The following is a 19,871-nucleotide window of genomic DNA, read 5'->3' as shown; positions in this document are numbered from 1 at the left end:
TTACGACGTGGTAACTCTTACATTTATCTGGAAATATTATTCCGCAGACAACAGACACAACCTCATCATCTTAGCATCCAGGGGTCAGGCAGAGGTTAGACCGACTTGTAACAGCGAGCCAAGGGATTCCGACCTACTCCATTGACGGTCTTTGGGGATGCGATGGCCCACCACAGCCTGTCAGCCAGACAGGCCCTCTCCAGTGTGGCCCAGGGCAGTTCTCATTCGGAGCCTGGATACGAGGCCCATGCACCTTCGTCAGTCAGCCTTCACTCTGGTTCGCGTGTGGCTACCAGGATGGGAACACTTAGCTCAAGTGTTCTAAGAACAGGCTCATTTGTAAGCTGCCTCTTAGCCTCTGTTCTTGACGATAAAACACCCTCGGCTGTGTCTGCGTTTAGGAATGTAGCTTGCGAGCAGCCTGTGTCTGGCTCTGCCCTTGTTTGGTTGCTTTCAAAGGCCACTGTAAAGCTGAAAGGTGACAGCCTGACCCACTTTGCTACATGTTTTTTTTTTCTTTTCTTTTTGGTATGGGACAACTTCGGGTTTCCAACCGGGAGCCGCTCGAATGCACTTTACTATCTGTTTCTACACAAATCCAAGTTTTCAAACGCCCAGCCCCCAGCCAGCTCTTTCACTCGCACTATGAACCGCCCATTCCTGTGGCTAGAACCCGAAAAATATTTTCCTCTGCTGAGGTTAAACGAATTAAGAAATATGGATTACTTTCAGTACGATGGAAATTCTCCGGATACAAAAGCCAGAGAGTAAGACGGTCGTCTATTTTGCAGCCTGAGGGTAAAGCACAGAAAAAAAAAAAAAAAAGGGGGTACTTTGAAGGTTTGAGGAGGTCTTTGAAAATATTTGGTTTGGTTGCTTTAAAAAAAAACATGGCCGACAAGCTGAAGGGAAGGAAACCCTGCCGAGTGAGGGTGTGAAGATTTAAGAGCAACAGGTGTTATTGGTGGGGCACGAGGAAGGCGGGCATGGCCTAGGACTCAGGTTGTGTTGGAGACATAACCTCATGGCAGGGAGGAACACTTACAGTCAGAAACTGTAACACACTATTGATGTCATCGACCAAGCTGATATCAAGAGCCATCTCACTGCCAAGGATCTTTAACCGGATTTCATTTTCGAATCCACACGAATCGTCGTCTCTCTCTGGATTCAGCCCTGGCTTGACCTGATTTTCTGACCCTGAGTTAAGTGTCTTTCCTTTGACAATCTCAAACTCCAGTCTAGGCATGTAAACCCACTCCAGATTTTTGGGAAGGTTCTAAATTTTCCAAGAGTAAGGTTCTCTCGTTGCTTATGTAGGGACAACACCTGCTGAGTAGACCCATTTTGAGAATTAAACGAGATTAATACTCACAAAAGGATTTAAACCGAGCCTCCTGGTCTGGGCTCCTCGGCCGTTACACACAGACTTAAGTAAAGGCTGAAGTAAAGGCCCTGGCTAGGCTGGAAGGAGAAGCGGAAAGAGAATTACGTTCACAGTTCGTAAAATCGCTAATTATACAACGGGTCTGGTTGGAACTGCCATTTGGCTGCTTTTTCTTATTTAGAACGCTTATTCTTGAATTTCTTAAGCTCACGTGAATTATGCAGATCTCCTCCATTTAAAAAAATTAAAAAAAAATTTTTTTAACGTTTATTTATTTCTGAGACAGGGAGAGACACAGCATGAACAGGGGAGGGTCAGAGAGAGGGAGACACAGAATATGAAGCAGGCTCCAGGCTCTGAGCTGTCCGCACAGAGCCTGACGCGGGGCTAGAACTCACGGACCGCGAGATCATGACCTAAGCCGAAGTCCGCCGCCCAACCGACTGAGCCACCCAGGCACCCCTAAAAAAATTTTTTTTAATGTTTATTTATTTTTGAGAGACAGAGATACAGACAGAGTGTGAACAGGGGAGGGGCAGAGAGAGGGAGAGGCACAGAATCCGGAAGCAGGCTCTGGGCTCTGAGCTGTCCGCACAGAGCCCGAGACGGGGCTCGAACTCACGGACTGTGAGATCACGACCTGAGCCGAAGTCGGACGCTCAACCAGCTGAACCGCCCAGGCACCCCTCACCTACTTCTTCCATACAACAACAATTTTCATGAAGTCACAACTCACATTCAGATAATCATTTGTAACTCAACTCTGTACAGACATATAATAAGCAAGTTTGCTAATAATTGTTACCTGTTGGCTGGCATTAACCAGAAACTGACCCTGAATTGCCCAATAGAGGCAGTGTACATGGGGGGGAGAGGGGATGCGGGCAGGGGGCGGGACAAGCCAGGGCTGCGTGTTCTGTTTACATATCCTGTTATGTAGAGCAAATTGCGTCATACGGTGAATATCGAGAGCAAAAATAAGTCAAGTACGATTTTTGCTTAAACACGAATACATTTTGGAAGGCAGTTTTGAAGGACGATAAACAGTAAATGGCATCATTAATGATGATTCAAATGCTTTACATTTTTAAGCTATGTGATGAAAAACAAGTAGATGGGGAAAGGGGAAGATGAATGTCAAAGAATGTTCATGGGACAATGTAATGACTAAATTAAACAAACCTGTCCTGTGAAATAAGCCTCAGGCCCAAATCATCATTTTACCTAAGTGCATGTTTTCCCTTAATTTTAGGATGTGATACTGTCCGATAGCAACGGGAGGAATCTGGTACTTTCCTGCTGCCCTCACTTTCCCGCAAACCACCCGTTTTGCTCTCTTTTAACTCACTCATAGCAGGCCCAATCATTTTTTCCACCTGAGTCTGTGTGTGTGTGTGTTAGTGTGTGTGTGTGTATGTGTGTTAGTGTGTGTGTGTGTGTGTGTGTGTGTGTGTCTGTGTCTGTTTTCTTTTTCTAATTTAGGGCTTTGGGGGCACCATTTGGGAAGGGCTTTTATTTTGAATCTGTGTCCTCTCAAAACTTAAATGTTTAATTACGCAAGATGGTGCCTTCCTCAGGACCTCAAACAACCACTCCCTCCACCCACACCCATTTCTCACGTGGATCTGTTTGTTTTCAGATAGCAGTGTTGGTCTAAAAGTCACGCAAAGAACAGGGGTCTGTGATGTTAAAATATCTGTATTCTCATCCTGGAGTTGGTATTTAACCTCCCTGACTTTGATTTTCGTCCTCCGTGGCAGTGAGGACGTTCGACTCCAACGTCTCTCTCAGCTCTAAGAGCATTCTAGAATTCTAATTTTACTGTAATTCTCTTAGGATTCATATGATGCCGACTGAGAGGTCAGAGATGATCGTCACCGACTTCTGCCTTAGATCTATATATTCCTAAATACTGAAGTGCATATACCTACAGAGTAAACTGCACTCTCGCTCTCTCTCTCTCTCTCCCTCTTGAATTTACACTACTGGGGCTTTGCTGTACTTGCTGAAGAGGCTTCTGCTTTGTGTCAGCTGGTTTGCTTTGTTACCATCACCACGTCCCCCACCCCCAATATCCTGGTACGTCTCAGCTTCCCTCTGTGACCCTTCATCCATGCAAGCTTGAAAATTAGATTCAAATTGCTATCTGTATTTTCATTTCACTCTCAATATTGCAAACGTGCAAGCATGAACTAATTCTCTCAATCGAGCTCCATATTTACGTACCAACTCATTAAAAAGTGGCTTTAGCACCAGAGCAAGAGATCACGTATTGGAGCAGGAAAGCAATTTACTTGGCGAGTTCATTTGTGTATTCTCTCCAATGTCAGAGCAAAGGTTTGTCCTTGGGATAAGGGTGTTTTCTTGCCCCGTCTGGTCTCTGCGGCTGTCTGATTCCTCAATTAGCTGACACCTCTGTGCTGGTGATTTTATCCTGGACTTATTTAGTGGACAGACTAGAAATAGTCGTCCAGTGACTTGCATGCTGGTTTTATAGCATCGCTATAATCGCTGCCTAAGTAACCCTGCAAGGAGGCAGAAGGCAGAGAAGTGAAATGAGGCTCCCGGAGGGGGTGTGTTTGAGATATGCAACAATTTGCAAAGGGTAAGGAAGGGTATTGTGACAATTTTCATTGGAGGCCTGAAGTCTAAACAAAATTACAAAATCAAACAAGAATAAATTGGCTCTTGTATTATGTTCTGTGTTACAGAGCAGACTTCAGAGCCAGAGAATTCTGTGTGAAGTCTCAACTAAGAATGGTGTGTTTACCTTTTTCATTTCAAAACTATATGAGATTTATTTACGATAGGTTTTTGCTCTGCTGACATAGTTCCCTCTGCCCTTGGGCGTTAAAAATAAAATTTATTGTGAATTTTCTTTCTGATTTTCAAGCTAAAGCATTAGGAAAGTAAACCAAAAGGAAAAAAAAGAAAAAGAGGAGCGCCTGGGTGGCTCAGTTGGTTAAGCACCCGACTTCAGCTCAGGCCATGATCTCGCGGTCTGTGAGTTCAAGCCCCGTGTCGGGCTCTGTGCTGACAGCTCAGAGCCTGGAGCCTGCTTTGAATTCTGTGTCTTCCTCTCTCTCTGACCCTCACCTACTCTCTCTCAAAAATAAACATTAAAAAATTTTTTTAAAAAAAGATAATCATGGACATTTTTCTATGACATTACATAATTTTCTAATGTATCATTTTAAGGGGTATATTATGTTTAGTTTTATAGCCATACTGTAATTTAATTAAATAATCCTCTATTTGTGACATATAAGTCATTGCCAATTTTCACTTTTTACTCTAGCATAGAATGGTGGAGTAAACTTCTTTGTACATCTTTTTTTTTTTTTTCCCTTTTATAGATCTCTATTGCATTCTTAGGATAAATTTCTAGGGGCGCCTGGATCAGTCAGTTAAGCATCCAACTTCATCTCAGGTCTTGATCTTGCAGTTTGTGAGTTCGAGCCCCGCGTCGGGGTCTGTGCTGGTGGCTCAGAGCCTGCAGCCTGCTTTGTATTCTGTGTCTCCCTCTCTCTCTGTACCCCTCCCCCACTCATGCTCTGTCTCTGTCTCTCAAAACTAAGTAAACATTAAGAAAAAAAATTTTTTTTAAGGGTAAATTTCTAAAAGTTGCATCATTGGCCAAAATTATATACACTTGCTGTTGTTGACAGTAAATTCCCACCAGCAATGAATCACTATGTTATTTTCCTATAGACATTAACAAAACTAAGAATTATCATTAAAAACTATAGTAAATCAGCTAAGTAAAATATCCTGTTTGAAATGTCAGCTATCATTTTATTGATTTGTTAAGTTTTATATTTTTTATCTTATTGACCACTAGCATTTTTTGTTTGCACTTTTTTCAGGGAAATTTTCGGATAAGTGTTGTATCTATTAAGATTTAACTTTAGGGCATCATATTCAAACATTCACACTTTCCCCACTCCAAATAAGTAAATGTTGGAGATAATATCCTTTAACTATTTCACATATTTTATACTTGAAACTATAATTTATGAGACTGTATTTTCAATAAGGTATGAAGAGATTTAATATTGATTTTTTTCCAAGTAGTTTAAAAATCACTGCGGAAACATTTATTGAACAACTTATACCTTCTCCACAAATTTGGAAAGATGATTTTATCATCTACTAAATATTTAAAAAATCCTAAATCTATCTCTGGGCCTTCCATTCTATTCCATTGTTTCGTCTGGTTTGTCCTGTACCAGCAACATTATTTTTTCTACTTTAATTGTATAATATACTTAGAAATTCTAATTATAAATCCTATATATTTGTGTATTGTTTTTACTTATCTTTACTATATTTTCATACTCTTTTAACATAAACATTAAAATATTTTGTAAACTCCTTTTCTTTACGGTATTTTTATTGGACTGTTATAAATTAATTTGTGAAGAGTTAACAACTGTCTAGGAGTAAGTCTTTGAACCAGGAATGTTCATCCATTCTAGTTTTCTCCTTTGTCCCTCTATGATTTCTTGTAGTTCTCTGCAAATATATCTGACATGAAAATTTACAGACCTGTTTGTATATGTATATTGCATAGATCTTGCTAAGACTGACCTTATTTTTAGTTGCACAGTGAATGGGATTTTTGACACTATATTTCTGTGATGTATAAAAATGTATATAATTCATATAGTCTATGAATTATCGTCTTTGGATTTGGCCACCTCTCCATAATGTATATAGAATATGTTTATGTGTGAAAGCTATTATTTTACATCTGGCCACTTTTTTTGTACACAGAATTCATATATTAATTACAAATTATGCTTATCTATTCATGAAGTTCATATTATTACGCAGCCTTCTCACCTATGAATAAGGGTTATCAGAAGAACTTGGTGACTATTATCTTGCCTCCATATTTATTCTGTGTAGAGCTGAAAGTTTTCCAAAAAAAAAAAAAAAAGAAAAAAAGAATATAGCAAATAAATCTGCACAGTCCTTCCTGATTAAATCAACCGTCTCCCTCTATAATCAGTCCCACTCATAAGTTAGTTTTTATCCAAAAAATATAAGATACTTACAAATTAAAAAAATTAATATATGAAATACTTAATACATTTGCTGTAATCACACATACCTTGAAAAATAATCTAATAATGATGACAATTATTTGAGTAAAGACAATAAAGCTAAGTATGTCTCATAGTTGGAAAGGAGCAGAAGGTACTGTGGGAAGTGACTACAGTCTAACGCAATAAATACCTCTGTTTTAAATAAGGAATTGATGTGGCTTGTTGTGCAGTCTAGAAAGGTTGAAATGGTTATTTTTGAAGCCAAAGAAATAACATTGATTAGTCTGCAATGCAAGAATACGTTGCAAATAACTTTCATACGGAATGAGCACTAAACGTCAGTAAACACAGGCACAATATTCACATAGGCTATGAATTATAGTCTTTGCACTTGGCCACCTCTCCAGAATGTATAGAGAGCATGTTTATATGTGAAAGCTTTTACTTTACATCTGGCCATTTTCTATGTACAAAGAATGCTTACATTATTGACTCTTTGAATCACCACTGATGTCTGAGCTCTGACACTTTTGACTGTAAAAATGACAGGTTTATTTTTATCTTAGAATGTCCCCTCATTCTCCCCAAGGTCTGTCACTCTGTGATGGGGAGGTCAGTGAAGGGGTTGGAGCCCAGCAGCAGGTACACTCAGAGAGGCAGAGAGAGCATTTAGAATAGCAAGGTCCCGATTTCACCTTTCATTATTAAGTCTTCTGCGATTACATGTCATTGCAACAATCCCAGCGGCATGCAGCCTTTAAACAAAGCTGTGGCAACGTCCTCACACCCGGTTTTTAGCATTGAGTCTGTGAGCTCACTTAACTGAATTTTTCACTTTTCGGTTGGCGGCTGTGATTTCTATGTGGACTGATTTTTGTGAGTGCTTTCTTCTTGAGGAAAAAGAGAATCAGGTGTGGAAAATATTCAGGGTCTTTTTTCCCCCTCAGGGTACTTATTCCCTCTGCTTACTTGTTCCCTATCATAGAACTTTGGCAGAAATGTTCTCTCTGTCTCTCTCTCTCTGTGTGTGTGTGTGTGTGTGTGTGTGTGTGTGTGAAAATACAGTTTTAACTTGCTCTATAAGTAAAAACACCAATGGACTGGGCTCACTATAAGTTCATCAGTATCTATCAAAACTGTGATGATAAATTTTATATGTCAACTTGGTTAGGCGATAGTACCCACTTATTTAGCCAAATATGAATCTAGATGTTTGCCACAAAGGTTGTCTGTAGATGTGGTTAACATCTACAGTTAGTTGAATTTAAGTAAAGAAGACCGCTCTCAATAATTCAGGCATGCCTCATCTAATCAGCTGATGCCTTAAGAGCAATAACTGAGATTTCCCAAAGAAGAAATTTTGCCTCAAAATGGCAGCAACTCCCTAAATTCTGTGAGATCTGAAACCATAAAAATCCTAGAAGAGAGCACAGGCAGTAACTTCTCTGATATCGGCCAGAGCAACATTTTTCTAGATAGGTCACCTGAGGCAAGGGAAACAAAAGCAAAAATAAACTACTGGGACTACATCAAAATCAAAAGCTTCTGCACAGTGAAGGAAACAATCAACAAAACTAAAAGGCAACCTAGTGAATGGAAGAATTTGCAAGTAACATTATCTGATAAAGGGTTAGTATCCAAAATACATAAAGAACTTTCACAACTCAACACCCAAAAAACAAATAGTCCAATTAAAAAATGGGCAGAAGACATGAACCGACTCTTCTCCAAAGAAGTCATACAGATGGCCAACAGACACATCAAAAGATGCTCAACATCACTGATCATCAGGGAAACGCAAACCAAAACTACAATGAGATACCAAAACTCACACCTGTCAGAATGGTTAAAATCAACAACACAAGAGACAATATGTGTTGGTGAGGATGTGGAGAAAAAGGAACCCTCGTGCACTGTTAGTGGGAATGCAAGGTGCAGTCACTGTGGAAAACAGTACGGAAGTTCCTCAAAAAGTTAAAAATAGAATCACCCTACGATCCAGCAATTACACTACTGGGTATGTACCCAAAGAATACAAAGACCCTAATCCAAAGGATACGTGCACCCCTATGTTTATGGCAGCATTATTTATAATAGCCAAGATATGGAAGCTGCCCGTTGATTGATGAATGGATAAAGAAAACGTGATATATATATATATATATATATATATATATATATATATATATCCATATATATCCAAAGGGTAGAATATATGTAACCCAAAAGGACCATAATTTTGAGTTTATGAAAGTAAACCGTTATGATTTAATGAAAGTTGAGGCATAAAATACCTCAGGCCACAACAGCAGAGGCCTGGGTGACTTTGGAAGCATTCTTCCTATTTTTGTAAAACGCGATCTTAACTGCACAGCCACACAAACTGATGGATAGCAGAGAGGAGGTCAGTGGAGGGATGGGTTAGATAGGTGATGGGGACTAAGGAGTGTACTTGTCTTTTTTTTCTTTAATGTTTATTTATTATTGAGAGGCAGCGAGAGACAGAGCATGAACATGGGGGGAGGGGCAGAGAGAGAGGGAGACACAGAATCGGAAGCAGGCTCCAGGCTCCGAGCTGTCAGCACAGAGCCCGACGCGGGGCTCGAACTCACAAACCGTGAGATCATGACCTGAGCCGAAGCCGGATGCTTAACCGACTGAGCCACCCAGGCGCCCCAGGAGTGTACTTGTCTTGATGAGCACTGGGTGATGCAGGGAAGTGCTGAATCACTATATCATACACCCAAAACTGATATATCACTGTATGATAACTGACTGGAATTAAAACAAAAACTAAAAAACAAAACAAAACAAAACAAAAAAACAAAAAACAAAGCAAAACACAACTGCAGCAGCTCCTGTCCAAGTCTTCAGCCTGCTGACCTGCTCTATAGATTTCAGACTTGCTGGTCCCATAATCACATGGGTCAATTCTTTCAAATGAACTTAAATAGACAAACAGATTGACAGATGAAGATAAACATTACATCCTTGGTCTCTGTGGCAGTCCTATTCTACGAAGTCCACACGAACGCTCAATTTGTAAATACTGACACACTACTCCTAGAGGAAATACAGGGTTAAGTTCCTATAAGCCTCCGGTCACAACATTTTTGTCAATTAGTCCATACATAACCATGCTTTATGCGTGTGTGTGTTTCTGTCTAAAGCCATCTTATTTAACATACATTGTTGATTTGCCACCATTGAATTCACAGCCGACAGCACTGTATTCATGCCTGAATGACGCCCGCTTAACACACATATTTTCTCCATATGGCACATCACAGCTTTCTGTGCTTATAAATATTAGACAGAAATTCAACATGATGCTTGAGGATCACTTTAAACAGCAAAATGGCTTTCAGAAAGCACAACAAAGTGAAACATGTGGCACTAAATGGACCACAAAAAGGACACAAGAAGACAGAGCATCACCTCCTTTGACCTCAGCTGGGAACATGTATGGCAGGCGACTCAAATTTTCATTGTCTTATGCATGTCTGGAAATGACCACGAAAACATCACGAGTGTCGATTTGAGGGTCACCATTAAACTTCAGCAAGTATGTGAATTCACATATATGGAATCCACACATAATGTATATCACATGTATACACATATCCACACATCCTCCTGGTTATGTTTTTCTGGAGAACCCTGACTGATACAATGACCGTATCAATACAACCCCCAAGAAGGGACACTTCTATTTATTAATTATGAATAATTGAGTCAGCATAGAAAAATGAAACTAAAGCCTCATGAAAAATATCAACATCATGCCCCATTTAACAGTAGAGCTTATTAGAATTAATTCGATCATTACAAATGTGTACCTGCATTAAGGCAATACAGAAAGAGATTGAGCCTGTGTTTATTACACTTCAACCTCTCATTTGGGGAAAAGATTTCAAGTTATTTGTTAGATATAAGTCCAAAGTCTTGGTTGTCAGCTTGCATTTGACCACTGAGATTACAGAACCCACTCACACTGGTTTGTGCCCGCGGATACTACACGTGCAGACAAACTGATTTGTGTTGTCTCTTTCATTCCTTTGACCAGTTGTCAACTATGAGCACTGCATGGAAGTATTCGCTAAAAGTCTTCTGTGCTTTATATATGTGGCCTCACATGTGTTATTATTATTATACATCAATTAGAACTTAAACATATATGTGTTGCTGTATATCTGTGATCTACAACTTTTTTAGCCAGAAATACAACTTTTTAAATGAGATTTTGCAGTGTCAGTCTTACTCTCTTCCTCATTCCCTCCTACCTGTCTCTTCCTTACAAATACGATAGCCTCTGGCACATGTTTATCTAGCCTCCTCCGCCCCCACAATCCCTCCTTTTTTGGGACTCAAATAAAGTTTGATGCTTCAGTAGTCAACAGATAAGGAGCAAGAGCCTACGAACCAACTGGAATAGAGGTTTGTTTTTCAACAGCGGGAAGAATGTCCCAGTTCAGAACATTCTGACATATTAAGTGAGGTGCTGAAAGTAGTGTTTAGACTCTCTTTCTGATAAGTTGAATCAACCGGATTTGGGATCGCAGCTCTGTCTTAACAAATATCTTGTCTCTGGTTGGTGGTTGGTCTCTTTAGGCTGAAGTTAATAAAATATCCTAACATGACAACCTAGATTGATTGCTATGTTTAAAATCATAATAGCACCTGACGTTCAATTTGACCTGATACATCTATCTTTCCAAGCATTATTGTGGCTTCATAGCAATGGAAAGTTGTGTCGATAAAATGTTCTTATCTTAGCAACCATAGTTTGCCTTCGTGAGACAGTGTATTTGGTAAGTTCCCCTCACACGACATCGCTGAAATTGATTATGCATATAACTTTATCAGGTAGACATGGCAGAGGAAGAGTTTCCATCAGAGAAAAAGAAAACCAGGAGAAGACTGTAAATCTGTATAAATGTCTTCGATGTACTGCATTCCTCCAGACCTCTTGATGGTAGCTACAGAAAGCTAACCTAAGCCTGGCACTGTTCTGAAATGGAATAATTATAGTCCCCATCTCACCAATTTGCTGTAAAAACTAAATATGATCACGATAATGTGGAAGGGAGCAGTCTGAGCAAATTTAGAGAGGAAGAAATTGCAGTGCATCTAAGTTCAGTGGTGCTGGGAGTGCAAGATTGAGTCTGGGAGAGGTCAAAGGAGGTAGCTGAGAGTCAGAAAGAAGTTGACCTATGGAGCACTCACGTGCCCTGCTGAAGAGACTCAGACTTTATGCTATAGAGGGTGGTGACCTGATGAGAGGGTCCAAACAAAAGGCAGCCCAACGATTAAATGTGTATTTTAAGTAGATCTACGAGGCCACTGTGCAGGGGCTGGATTTGAAGAGACATGACCAGGAGCAGGGAGGCCAGTACCTGGATCACAGCAATGATCCACAGCAAAGAACAGACCCAGGGCAGGAAGTGTAGGGCCAGAAAAGAGATGATGGGCTTTAAAATGTGTGATTGAAATGAGGGAGGAAGAGAAGGGGTGGTCAGAGATAACATACGCATTTCTATCATTAGTGTGAACTCAAACAAGCAGAGGGACTTGAACTCCATACAAAAGGCTCATGAGACCACAGTATCACTGATGTGCATTTTTAGCATTGAGCCTGCAGGACACAACAGATTTTATTCTCATTAAGTAAACTGCTTCTCAATTAAGCATCTGGCTTTGTAAAGGTTTGCATTTACCATGTATCGCACAGAGAAAAAGTCCTTAGAGCCTCATGACCTAAAGTTTGAATTCCCTTTTGGTCACTAATCATTGGGTGACCTTGAATAAATCAACCAATTTAACCTTAATTTCTTTAAATATTAAATGGTAATAAAAAAGAGGAGATATATGAAGGCAAGATGCAGAAAGCAAAAGTGATAAAAGTAAATATTATTGAGTCCTTAATAATTCATTTACTCCAGCGTGGACTTACCCCTAACACGTATAGAAATAAATTGGTAAAATAGGGGGTCAATAGAGCACTGTGGTCAAGAGAATGAGGTCTCAGATCAGACCAATGAGGACAAGATCTTGGCTCAATCATATCCTAACTGTGTGACTTCCTCTGTTACACAATCTCTCCATGTCTTAAATTTCATTTTTATATAATGGGAAGAATGGCACAAGCTCCTAGGTCTGATAGGAAGACTATGTGAAATGATAAATGTAAAGTGCTTTGAATATTTCCTAAAACCTAATATGCACTGAATAGGTATTCTTTGTTATTATGAATACATCAATTTATGTCTCTTTATAATATGTGTATATACAGATACTTATTTGGTCAGCCCACATGAAGCTGCCAATACGCAGCCATTTTGAAAGACGAAAATGGTGATGACTTTTAGTTCAGTATCTATCTATCTATCTATCTATCTATCTATCTATAGATATACATATATATATGCATATCTATATATATGATATTCTATAACAATATTCAATCTTACATGTACATATAAATGTATATTTATTTTAGTTACTTTATTGCTTCTCTTTTTGCACATCTTCTCAAGGAAACAATGGCTTTAGGACAGATTGGAATTAATTTGTCACTAAATTATGTGTGCCTACTCTGTTAAAATTGTAAGTGAAGCAGAAAAGAGTGTGGGCTGAAGTGGACAGTACCCCTGGAATCTAAGTTGGACCTGTATAACCCCTGGACATGTTATTTAAGCTCCCCAGTCCTCAGTTACCTTCTCTACAAGATGCAGAAACTATACAATTAAGTATTAAATGAGATAATGCATACAGAGTACAGAGGCCAGAGGCCAAGCAGATAATGAGTACTCAAAAAATGATAGCTATTAGTACACAAACTGCTGATTGTTCACTAAAATTCCATTTTCTACTGAAAATGTCATGCAACCTACCTCCTTGCCTTCCCTGCCCTCTACCCTCCTCCCCTGACCTCTTCTTCCTCTGCTTCCCTCTTCTTTCCCTTTCCTTTAATTTATTTTCCTTTCTTAAAATTTTTTAAAGTTTATTTATTTATTTATTTTCAGACAGAGAGAGACAGAGAGAGAGAAAGAGGGAGAGAATGAGCAGGGGAGGGGCAGAGAGAGAGGGAGAGAGAGAACCCCAAGCAGGCTTGACGTGGGGCTCGATCCCACAAACTGGGAGATCATGACCTGAGCTGAAATCAAGAGTTAGACACTTAACCAAATGAGCCACCCAAGCACCCCAAATTTTCCTTCCTTTTAAATGATAAACCTATAACTGACTACGTCTGAGTTTTTCTGGATCTATCCATCTCTCTATAGATCTATATAAACCTTTATCTATCTATAAATCTATAATATCTATAATCTACCTATCCATCTAGACCTTTCCCAGAATATAGCACATTATGTTTTGATTTTTTTTTTTTTTTGAGTTTTCAGGGTGATGAGAAATCTGTGAATTTATTTTTGGGGGTATGATTTATATACACAATATTTCTTGTCATTCTAGAAGGGGAAAATAATACTAATCCAATTGTAATCTATGCGCCCTATTTTCCCCTCATTTGCTTGTAAAAAATATAACGAAATGTTGGAACTTTTGAGATCAATCAAGAGTGTTATACACAGTCCCTGTAAGAAAGAGTTGACTGAAGCCTGAATGTGCTTAAGAGTATGGCCCCAAAGAGGACAATTTGATTATGGCTAAAAAAGGAGGAATGCAAATTCAAGAGGCCAATCTTCTGGAAATGGTCATCAGTAGCCCTAACTGATGCATTCATGCCTATGTACAGTTTATCCAACTGCCCTGCCTCAGTCCATGAGCACAGCTGCGGTCACAGTGAAGTGCAGTGGCAAACACACTCACTTAAGAATCTTGGAGATTTTGTGTTTTCAGCTGCTAGGACCATGCTAGGTAAACACTGGGTGTGCGATAAACGGTGTTGAGGTGATCAAATGACTAGGAGGGACACTGGGCACAGCTTTAAGAGACGTTTTCTCCAGACCCATCTTCTGACCTCTCATTGGCAAGGTGGAAGGTGTGGGTGGAGATGTGTCTGAGAAAGTGTCTGAAGCAACAGAGGGAACCTCTGGACGGTTGTCTAAGGCAAAGGAAGGATGTTTTGAATGTGGGATGTCACTGTTCTTTTTTTAAAGTTTATTTATTTTGAGAGGGAGAGAGCACGAGGAGGGGAGGGGCAGAGAGAATCCCAAGGAGGCTCCATGCTGTCAGTACAGAGCCAAATGCAGGACTCAAACTCATGAACTGTGAGATCATGACCTGAGCCGAAATCAAGAGGCAGATGCTTAACTGACTGAGCCACCCGGGTGCCCCTGAATGTGGGCTGTGGCTGTTCTAACACAGTCCTGATACTGCTCTGAAGCAGGGCAGGAAAGGGGTTGTGAACATGGTCTTCAGGAAAAGGAGCACAGGAGACAGGAGGCAAAGAAAAAGAAAGAGAAATAAAAAAAAGAAAGAATACCTGAAGGCAATTAGAAACTGCATCTAAGGCACTGAAGGTGCATTTTCGAAAGCAGAAGAGAAAACCACTCTTGTTTGGTTTGTTCTGGTTTTGCCTGTTTGTTTTGGTTTTGCTCAATACAAGGGTGGGAGATATTTTTGCATTGGATTACAGGGAGAATTTAAGTTAATGAAAGAGTGAATATCCTAATGAATATCCCGAATTCAATACAGAATGAGTATAGTTCATACATAATCAGAGTGATTTTGAACAACATAAAACCTCCACTCACCCTACAATTTGGAAGGGTCCCTGCAAGGGAACCATTAAGGGAAGCCCAGACAATGTATTATAAGGTGCTCCTGACTGAACCTGATCAAGAACAGAGCTGCCCAGGGGTTGAGGAAAGCATTAGTGACATTTTCTTAGCTGAATATCTCTGGGCATTCAGAACCAAATTTTTAACAAGATATATGCATGGTCAAAATTATGATCAGGCAGATCATGGGAGGGCAAATACAGCTAATCCAAATGGGCCAAAGACGAATGAACTAAAAAGTTGAGAAGGAAGGAGATCTGTGTCTGACAGGCAGCAAAAGCAGGTTACCATGAATCGAACTCACCTGTCATCATGATCTTGTGGAATCGGTATATGTTCTCTGCTTTTCTTTGCTCTTAAGTTGGGAGTGAGAGCTTATAGCTTAGAATATGTTGATAATAGGACCGAGTCCATATGCATGTTGCTTAGACTTTTTGGAGAATGAATCACAGAGGAGGAAAGTATCCGTATAAATAACCCAGGCTTCGGAGAGAAAAAAATGGAGTAACTGGAGAAGTGAAAAAGGTAGGCTATTTCATACTTTTTTAAAAAAAATCTCCCAAGTAAGAAAGCACTTTGGTATTTCCACAGACGTGGATTCAACTTAAAAAATAGTCATGGGGTTGGTTCAGGGCTCCTCTCCACTTCTATCACTGCCTAAATGAGTCATAAATCATTTGACTGTATTTTCATCTATTTCTGGAATGGCAAAGGGATGAGCTACTTGAAGTGGTTATTGAGGATCCATCCATTTATATCAAAGAGAAAAAATATGAGATCCACCAGATCCCCTCCCAACCCTTTGCGCTATGGAAAAGCTATTCGATTTTGCTGGCCTCACTCATCAGTTAAAAATGACCTCAGTGCGAAAGCTGGTCTTTGCCAAATGAATATGGAAAATATTGACGTAACCGCACGTTCTTCATCCAAAGAGAGCCGCAGAGCAATTGAGTTCCCTGTAACTCAGCAAATCTACCTTACCATTGGTCCTTGCCAGAGAACTTAAGAAAATGCTCACATTACAATATATCCTGAGCATAGAGATAAAATTTAGGCTCCAGGGAACTGTCTCTAAGATGCCCATCTAGCTTCTTCCTTGGAATCATTCTTGAAAGACTGAAATGCAATCCTGTCTTAAGTTGATACCAACTTCGTTGGTTTCTTTGATGTCATGATTCAGGATTCTTGCAGATACCAGAGGTGCCTTTCAAACATAATTATAGCAATATCTAAAATCCCAGTGACTGGTCAAAAAATAATATGGTTGGAATGCGCATGTTCGGATGTCTGCAGATTTTCAACTCAACACTAGGTGTTAAAAATTTGGAATCCGGCTTCCAACCCCTGACCATGATGCTAAGCAAGTAGTTACAAAGTTTGTCCTACGGAATACAAGTTCCGCGATTTGCTAAAGAATATTCTGCGCAACAAACCATTTCCCTGTCAAGTTGGGAAAAGTTGCATCTTCAACTCTTCTTTTGGTGAGTCCCTATTTACACTGGTGTATTAAAAATGCTGCAGTAAAGAAGCCATTAATTTAGATTATTTCAGTATTTCTCAAAATCATTTCACCAGAGAACATTTCGGCTCATAGGATGCATATTAACATCTTATTAAAAATATGCCACAGACCACAGTTTGGGAACACTTGCTAACGGAATCAAGAAATCGATGGGATGTTCAAATTAGAATAAGTGAAGTTTCCTGGACATCCCAGTAATTCTTGTACCTCCTTACATTTGTACATACTGTTCCTTCTCCCAGAATGACAGTCTATCATTAGGAATCCACCCGCCCCCCCCTCCCCAGCCCCATCCCTATGTTGGGTGAGATCTTTCAAGTCCCAGCTTAAAAGCAACTTCCTATGGGGAGCCTTTCCTGATACTTCGAGACTGCGTGGGGTGTCTCTCTTCTGATATTTCTTAACACTGTGACCTAGCTCCACATTAGCATTTAACAAGCCTTCTTACTTTTTTTTTTTATTTGAAGGGATTGGCTGCACTTTTTCCCGATTGTAAACCGTAGTGCCTCTCCTAAGAACCTGTATACGGAATTGATAAATAAATATTTGAGAAACAGAGGAGTAGGAAAAACAAAAACTGTTCCAGGGAAGCAGATCCTCAGAGACACTGAACGGATCAGGAGGAGACACAGTAAGATCCCAGAGAGGTTGAGGGAATCAGAGGAAACCACAGCTTCCCTTTACCATTAGAAATTTATCCCAGAGAGAATGGCTATCAAGTAACCACTAAAATGATGGAATTGGTTCTAGGGGACATTAAACTCTTGTTCATGTGGACAAGACAGCCCCGGGGATAATTTATTCACAAGTTCCTTACTAATCTGCTTTAGAGGGAAGCCATGTGGAGAGCTTCTCTTGGATTCCAAAGCAAACAGATGTTCTGTCTCCCACAATGATGCTGAGCTACTTATATTTCCCCCCCCTCGGAGCCAATAGTAGTACATAGTACAATAGGAATTTTATGCATTTTCATGGAAAAGCAACTACACCATTTACATAGTCAATAGACTGCAACATTTCTAGAAACAAAGCTCTATGAATGGAATTGCGGAAGTGATGTCCTTGAGGGAAGATGCTACCGCTCTAGGCTTCAGTTACAGAATTAGGGGCATTGTTCCAGGATCCAAGTGGATGCAGGGCTGGTGGCGAGATCCATCTCTGCAACGGGGCTGAAGGGTTTCTCCCTTCAAACAAGCTTCCGTTTGACTCGAATAAAGCACGGTTTGCTCTGAGTAAAGGTAAAAGTAAAGGCTCACATATGGACCTGCTCTGTAGCCACTAAAGCTCAGTGCCTCACCATCTCAGGACTGATGTATGATCATACAGGCTCCTAAGGGGTTCCTCAGCTTCTGCTTTCCCCTTCATTCTGTCTTACAAATAACAAACTCGCCGCCAGACTGTGCCTGGTTCACAGACCTGCTCTCTCACGTGCTACTTGTGGCATTTGTGCAGGTTCCCTGGCCGTTTTCTCAGGTCACAAATCTGGAAAATAGGGACGATGATATGATCATCTACATCATCGGGCATGACGATCAAGATTCAATTAGTTATTAAGTGTCTGGCATGCATAACAATAAGCAGTCACTAAATGCTAGCTATTATTAATTTCATTAGTATTTAAAAAAATTTTTTTTAACATTTATTTTTGAGACAGAGAGAGAGAGCATGAACAGGGGAGGGTCAGAGAGAGAGGGAGACACAGAATCTGAAGCAGGCTCCAGGTTCCGAGCCATCAGCACAGAGCCCGAGGCGGGGCTCGAACCCACGGACCGCGAGATCATGACCCGAGCAGAAGTCAGACGCTTAACTGATTAAGCTACCTAGGCGCTCCTAAATATTACATGTGTAAAAGGCAGACCTCTCAGCTAATAGAAACTGATCTCTTTTTTTTTTTTAATTTTTTTTTAACGTTTATTTATTTTTGAGACAGAGAGAGACAGAGCATGAACGGGGGAGGGTCAGAGAGAGAGGGAGACACAGAATCCGAAACAGACTCCAGGCTCCGAGCCATCAGCACAGAGCCTGACGCGGGGTTCGAACCCACGGACTGCAAGATCATGACCCCAGCCGAAGTCGGACGCTTAAACGACTGAGCCACCCAGGTGCCCCTCAATAGTATTAATAATGTTAATAGTGTATCAGTCACAAAGCAGTATGCCACTCACTCCTCCTACTGAAAACCTTTTAGGATCTTCCCACGTCCAAACTCCTACCATTAAAAATACCCAACTCATGTAATACGTTACATCCTACTCGTCCTTGATACTCAGTCTAAAGTTCGGCCTGAAGATCTCCTACGTATACCCCAAACCATACTTAGCTCTTAGCCCAACCTTGAGATCGTTGTACTTAATGGTTCCCTTTTTGTAATATAAACTTTCTTCTTTTTAGTGGATTTCTAACTTTCCTTCAGAGTCTTTTCCAATGGGACTTCCCTGGCAAGATCATTCTCCCGTCTCTTTGGTCACGATACTGCATCTTGTGAAACAAACAAGACGACACTGAGTCACGCAACCACACAGGCGTGCGTGCGCTCACACGCCCAAGTACTGATGTACATTTCACACAGACGTATCTCAACCCATCCATCTCGAAACTATGAACAAGGACACCATTAATCTTGAGAATATTAGAACTTCCTGATCTGCCCACGGTATTGTTGGAAACGATGATACACAACCCGCTCTATTTTCTTGTTCTGTTCTGTCAGTTGGCTCTTGTGTTACGGGCACTAATCTTACATGCTTTTTTTCCCAAACACTGCACCAACTGACAAAAATGAAGCCTAAGGAAGAGACAAAATAAATGGAAATATTACAGCACTCCTAGTAAAGGAGAAAATATCTCTCCTTTGTTATTATAGGCCTTGTTTGAAAACAGTGAAAAATGACATTTTAATATCTGAGAATGCTGCTATGATTATTTTATTGTTAGACTTGATTTTGTTTTATTGGGGCACTCTACATTAATTTTTCCCAACCTAAAAAGTGAAATCTTACTCTCTGACTCCTCCCCCATCTTCTCTGAAAATAATTACTAATTAGCTCCTTTCTTTTTACTTCCCTCCTCTGTCCTTCCCTACTGGGATCTGTGATAGAGAATTTATGTATCTTTCCAGTTAGACGTAGAATTTTATTTGGGAAAGGGTTGTGGGCCATTTACCCGAC

General features: G+C 40.2%; 1 protein-coding gene across 1 annotated transcript in view; it reads right to left on the bottom strand.

The window, feature by feature from the left end:
• The window catches only part of CHRM2 (cholinergic receptor muscarinic 2), a 33,312-nt gene extending 15,256 nt beyond the window's left edge, over positions 1-18,056 (bottom strand). Inside the window, exon 1 of the mRNA XM_042973161.1 lies at positions 18,002-18,056. The gene's annotated coding sequence lies outside the window, so the exon portion shown is untranslated. The remainder of the gene's footprint in view (positions 1-18,001) is intronic.
• Between the last annotated feature and the right edge of the window lie 1,815 nt (positions 18,057-19,871).

The sequence above is a fragment of the Panthera tigris genome, chromosome A2 (genome assembly GCF_018350195.1).
Source record: "Panthera tigris isolate Pti1 chromosome A2, P.tigris_Pti1_mat1.1, whole genome shotgun sequence".
Classification (NCBI taxonomy): domain Eukaryota; kingdom Metazoa; phylum Chordata; class Mammalia; order Carnivora; family Felidae; genus Panthera; species Panthera tigris.
The sequence above is the reverse complement of the archived record's forward strand: the minus strand, read 5'-3'. Positions and strand labels throughout refer to the sequence as shown.